Source organism: Homarus americanus, unplaced genomic scaffold, assembly GCF_018991925.1.
Source record: "Homarus americanus isolate GMGI-L3 unplaced genomic scaffold, GMGI_Hamer_2.0 scaffold56411, whole genome shotgun sequence".
Lineage (NCBI taxonomy): Eukaryota > Metazoa > Arthropoda > Malacostraca > Decapoda > Nephropidae > Homarus > Homarus americanus.
The window spans coordinates 4,247-10,775 of NW_024749713.1; the positions used below are offsets into that span (position 1 = coordinate 4,247).

The 6,529-nt window shown below is 39.8% G+C and overlaps 1 long non-coding RNA gene across 1 annotated transcript; it reads left to right on the forward strand.

The window, feature by feature from the left end:
• Positions 1-3,454: 3,454 nt before the first annotated feature.
• On the forward strand, positions 3,455-4,848 carry LOC121853723. Its single transcript, XR_006086397.1, has 2 exons — positions 3,455-4,290; positions 4,352-4,848. It is a non-coding gene; the product is annotated as an uncharacterized LOC121853723 (long non-coding RNA).
• Positions 4,849-6,529: the final 1,681 nt, after the last annotated feature.

Consider the following 6,529-nt stretch of genomic DNA (forward strand, 5'->3'; position numbering starts at 1 on the left):
AAGTAATAAAATAAAATAAAAATTTCAAAATATTACGATTCTTCTCAATGGAGACAGTAAGTCACACAACTCCTTCATTAATCCCTAATTAATAAATGTTTCAAATAATCCTGAAAGGTAGTTTAAATCTCCCTAAATCCATTAATCCCATCAGATAACAAAAACAATAAGAATTATAATATAAATTAATCTATATAAACATGGGGTTCTCCAGCCCACCTGTTAACCCAAGAGTGAATTTAAAAACCTCATAAAACAACAATAAAACACAAAATACCTTAAATCACTTTATATTACTTACCTTTAGGGGTTTATTGATGATATAAAACACGTCAAATAAATCAAACACCTAAAAATATGGACAAAAATGACAAAAAACACAAAAAACTCGACCCTCGTGTTTGAGTTGTTTTGGTCACGAGAATTAGAGAAAAAAAACACAAACCGGCAACTAAAATTTCCCGCGTAATTTATAACATTATTTTCCCCCAATAGATAACACTGAAAATAGATAGATAGATAGATAGTTTAGTCTTAGATAACTATTGAAACAGTTTATTTCGCCAGAACACAGATACAGAGTGGATAATAATAACTATATTAACATGGGTGAACCAGTTGAAAGTCTGAGCTCTCTTGTAGGCCTATATACTGTACATTAGGCCTATGATGCCAGAGGTAGATAGGCCTAGTTTCCTCTCTGGGCTCACAGGTCGTGGCGTCTCACCCTTAACAAAGAAGTGCCAGAATCCCACTTGAAATAATACCATAAACCTTGACCAAAACTTTTACTTTGATTTATTTTGCTCTAACTTCACATCAGTGGAATAAATGCTCTAGTTTATATTTAATTTATCAAGGTAAATATTTGTACCGTTAATGTATATCTATTAGCTACATAATTCAGTATAGTTTCCTTTGTTCCATAATATCTAAAGCCATTTGGGTAATAAGTGTGGCAGGTGATGACGTCCCAGTTGGCCCTCTCAACAACTCGTTCTCTATGATGACCTTAAATATTTATAGTGAAATTAAATCACTAGATGGCTGGACAGTTAAGGGCTGAATATTAACTGAATGTGGTACAAGTTTCTCTATATAACACACCCTTGTGACGTCACCACCAGGCCATTAGCCTGAGTGAGCCGTTAGGGAAGGACATGTTGTTACTGGCTGTTATGTGGTGATTATATTTTAGTATTTATATATTAAGTTATTTAAACACAAGCTTATGTCGCTACTGTCCTCTGTGGTGAGTAAATTGTTGGTATTTTTCTTTAAATAATTAAGTTACATGTGATGTTAGAGTTAGTTAATCACCGCCATGGTAGTTTATCAGGAAGTACAGTAGTTACTGACAGTTTTATTCCTTCATCAAATGGAAATTTAGGTGAAGATGTTTTATGATAAGATAATTGCAAAGATAAACTCCATCATTGTATATAGTATTCTCCCTTGGTATTAGTGCAGTTTATATTGGTGTTTGTAGTAAGAAATAATTCGTTGTCGTCGACGATTTAGTGAATTGACAAAAATTAATTGGGTTAATATTGGTTTTTATCCCAACAGGTATTTCAGATTTTGGGTAATATATAGGACTAACCCGCCAGGGCTGCTGCGGCCGTGTCATCTCACGGCCTCAAACTTCACCATATCAGAGTAAGTTGTTTCTGTTTAATATACCGGGCAAGTTAGGTAAGGTTGGGTCTGTTCTTCATACCCACAAATGTTAAGTAGTGTTTATTTTAAAAATAACATCAACTCAGTTTGAGCTGTAGTTTGGGGACCATTGTTCTTCAAAACTTTGACACAAAACATGGTATTATGTGGAGCTATCCTCTCAGATAGGGAGGGCAGTCCGAGCTCTTTCCTCATGTTTACAATTCTGGTTGATTTAGGGCATCCTAGAATGATGCACATGGCTTCATTTTGCACTACCTCAAGGCTGTTGAGTTGTTTAGGCGGAATAACCACAAGATGGAGAGCATGATAGTCAACTTCAGAACGAATGAAGTGAAGATAGAAAGTACGAGCATAGGTGATGTTAATTCTATAGCCCTTGCCAACAAGGGTTCTGAGGGGTTTAATGTGCTGCATTATACAGCCTTAACAACATCAACCTAGAGAAGTCGACTTGTGAAAGAGACCTAGGGGTACTTGTAAGCCCGGACCTACGACCTAGAAACCAGTGCGTTAATGTTCGAAATAAGGCAAACAGAGTATTGGGTTTTATATCTAGAAGTGTAAGTACAGTAATAAGAATGCAGAGGTCTTATTGCAACTATATCTTGCACTAGTTAGGCCGCACCTTGATTATGCGGTTCAGTTCTGGTGCCCCTATTATAGAATGGATATCAATTCACTAGAGTCGGTGCAGCGAAGAATGACAAAAATGATTCCGGGACTTAGAAACCTTCCGTATCAGGATAGGTTAAAGAAACTAAACTTGCATTCCCTAGAAAGACGAAGAGTGCGGGGAGATGTGATAGAAGTATTTAAGTGGGTGAAAGGAATCAATAAAGGGGATATAGATAAAGTTCTTATAATATCCGAGCAGGATAAGACTCGAAGCAACTGATTTAAGTTGGATAAGTTTAGGTTTAGGAGGGAGATAGGAAGAAACTGGTTCACAAATAGGGTGATGGACGAGTGGAACAAGCTTAGCAACTTTGTAGTAAGTGCTGGAATGCTGGAAAGTTTCAAAAGGAGACTGGATAGAGTCATGGATGATAGAGAGTGGTAGTAACTCTCGACAGGAGCTGCCATGCACAGGCCAACCAGCCTATTGGAGACTCCTTATTTTCTTAGTAGTTTGGCACGAAGGTTGTCGAGAAAGTTTGCATCATCCACACACCCTCCTCCCATCCACTCACCCTTCCTCCCATCCACTCACCCTTCCTCCCATCCACTCACCCTTCCTCCCATCCACTCACCCTTCCTCCCATCCACTCACCCTTCCTCCCATCCACTCACCCTTCCTCCCATCCACACACCCTCCCCATCCACACACCCTCCCCTCCCATCCACACCCTTCCTCCCATCCACACTCCACCTCCTGTCCATCCCCCACACCCTCCTCCATCACACCCCTTCCTCCCCATCCACCACTCTCCTGTCCATCCACTCACCCTTCCTCCCATCCACACACCCTCCTCCTATCCACACACCCTTCCTCCCATCCACACACCCTAAGGGTCTTTTTAAATCTTTCAAGGTTGTGTGGCTGTCTGAGGTGAATGGTTGACTGGCTGAGGCGAACGTCTGGCAGGACAAGAACCCCACCAAACAGGTAAAGGTACTTGTGACAATATGTAATGTCTATGGTCAGTCCACACAGTTCAACACCCAGTCCTCCAACACACACCCAGTCCTCCAACACACACCTCCACTGCCCAGTGTAGAGCACAGTGTTGGAGGGTTTATGTGGGCTGACCATAATAGCTAAGATAATATATAAGTAACTTAACTGATGAGGCTGAAGTAACATGCTGGTGTTAATGTTGCTCAAGGTTCTGTCACTTCTCCATTGGCCTTCAAGTACACCAGCTGTCACCTACAACATGTTTAAGTTGTAATTTACGAAGAATGAAAATTAAACTTGCAAGTTCCATCTACCCCTACACCACGTGTACTTAAACTGTCCCCAACTGTTTACATAAATCATTACCTCCACATTAGTTTACTCAAATTACGTCTCGCCAACACCAATACAGTACCGCTACACTATACTGTACATCACATTTCGACAAGGCTTCAACACTATAGTTTTGGCGCTTTTTGGTTGTTGATCAATGTGTTTTTCCGATGGTAAAATCCATGGTTGTCCACTTTTAAAAATTTACCCTTAATGTTACTGAATTTAATATATACTGTATTCTGAAACACCTCAACCTTCTGAAACGTCTCGCCCTCCGCCGGCTCCCTGCCTCACCTCACCTCACCTGGCTCCCCACCTCATCTTGCCTCGCCCGGCTCCCTACCTCACCTCGCCTCACCTGGCTCCCCACCTCATCTTGCCTCGCCCGGCTCCCTACCTCACCTCGCCTCACAATTGGCGTGGGCGAACTTACTATTACTGAGACGGGGGAAGCTGCTGTGAAGTCCTCTATATTAGCCAAAATATTGTATCATATATGCTCTGATCATGTCTGAGGTATAAAAATTCCTGACTCATGTTTACAGTCCGAGGATTATTTCTGGGGTTATAGGGTCAGGTCTGATTTTTTGGTTCATATCTCTAGCTCTTGAGTTATGTCTGAATCTCTAGAAGTCATGTTGGAATCTCAAGAGGTCATGTTGGAATCTCAAGAGGTCATGTTGGAATCTCAAGAGGTCATGTTTGACTCAAGAGGTCATGTTTGAATCTCGAGGGGTCAGGTCTGATTTGCTGTCATCTCAAGCGTTAACATACACTAAGATCCACAAGTGACAATTTTTAAAGTGTAAACCTGGATTTTAAGATCAGGCTTTTAAAACATCATCCAAATGAGTTCAGAACCTTGTGTTAGCCAGGCAGGAGAGAGTAAGCACTGGACATGTTGAGTTTCTTTTAAGATTTACCAAGCGTGAGATGCAACTAGGCTATCAAGGTTAAATTTTCCCTTCTAGTTTGTCAAGATTATATTGTAGTGATATTTCCCAAGCTTGAGGGGGTAAGTGTAATGACTCAGGAGGAGGAGCTGGTTGACATGTGTTCACCACCACCACAACCAGTCCACCTGCCTTCACCACAGCACCCAGATGGGCTGGCGTGTTTTCATCTGCCATTCGAATTCCATTTTCTATAACATATGCCATTAAATACTATTTGTACCACATTACCATTTTGACAATAAAATGATGAAAGAATATGTGTATGTGCTTATCCTCTTAGTGTACATAAAACAACCAGGAGTTTGTCACAGGAAGAGAATACCTTTAATATATATATTTCCGGTTTGTATTGCCTTCTTAGTCAGTTCTCTTTACCCTTGAACAGCTGACTATCACTAGTCGGTCCTGGTATAGTTAGCCAGAGAAATACAGATACAGAGTGGATAATAATAACAATATTAACATGGCTGAGCCAGTTGAGAACCTGAGCTGCACCTGATATATACTATACATTTATCTCAAGGAAGTATTATGTAACATTTAGTATCATCTGGAATAGTACAATAGCATGGTGGTAATAACAACATGTTACCGCGGTTATCACTTCAATATTTATTTATTTTATTATTTATTATTTTTATTTATTTTTTATTTATTTATTATTTATTATTTATTATTGTTTGTGTTACCGTCTTCAGAATGTTATGATACTGGAAATGTGATGGGAAGTGTATTTATTTAACGTGGCATCTCCCAGAGTTCTAAAAAGTGCAAAGACTACTGCACCAAGGGACCCAACAGGTGTGGCGTTCCCAGGGCACCTATTGTGTTCCCTACTGTATAGTATGCCTGTATCTGGGGTCCCAGGGGCCCATGCAGGGGCGCTAACGACCCCAGGGGCTATCCCAGGGACAGGAGAACTCCGCAGAACGGCGGCGCCCTTAGAGGCCCTCTCGAGGACAGCATCGCTCCCAGGGCCCCAACGAGGGACGACGGCGCCTCTAGGTATATTAATACACCCTGTACCTGGACCCTAGTGGCAGGAATGTGGACTGAGGACGACCATATGTACGGTAATAACACAGTAAATATAGTTTATACCTTTAGAATAACTCAAGAGGCACTAGAGTGTGAAGTAACAAGACGATCTGTGACCAAGAGGAGAGAGTAAAATAAACTTACAGGACATAACATAGTTTCCCTTACCAAAGTGACTCTCTCTTAAATATTAAATGCTTATGAATTTTATTTAAATAATTAAGTGAACAATTGGTAAATTTTTATTTAGTTTTTACTAGTAATTAGCAAATATAAATTAAACCTAAATAAATAAAGAAAAATAGAAATATATACAGAAATAAAGGAGAAATAACAAAAATATCCAATATTACCAAAAATAAAACTAAAATTCTATATAAGAGGGGAGGTCCATCTTGTAGAAAGATCAGAAAAACCCACAATAAAAACTAATAAAAAAAGATGGGGATCATCCTTCTAGTGACACAAGGGTCATGGAGGGACTCCCCTAACATATAAAGGCCCAAGAAAACATGAAATAGAATAACTTGGCTTGACTGAGACCGGCCTGGTACTGCACCCTCAGAGCTAATGAGTTTAGGGGGACAATACCAAACCTGTGTACAACTTGTAAGATGCAGTTGACTGATTAAATATAATAGTTACCCCGGCGACGTTTTCTGTGATCAAATATAATAGTTACCCCTAAAACCTTCCTCTCATCAATACCTTATTCTTCTTCTTCTTTCTCTCATCAAAACACTAATCCTTCTTTTTATTCTTCTTCTTCTTCCTCTCATCAAACCACAAGGAAATAACACAAGATAGATGGAAGAAACAAATTTCAAAGTGTGTGGTAATGGTCCCTGCTGGAGGGAGGCCTTATATAAAGTTATCAAGGCATTATTGACAAAGTATT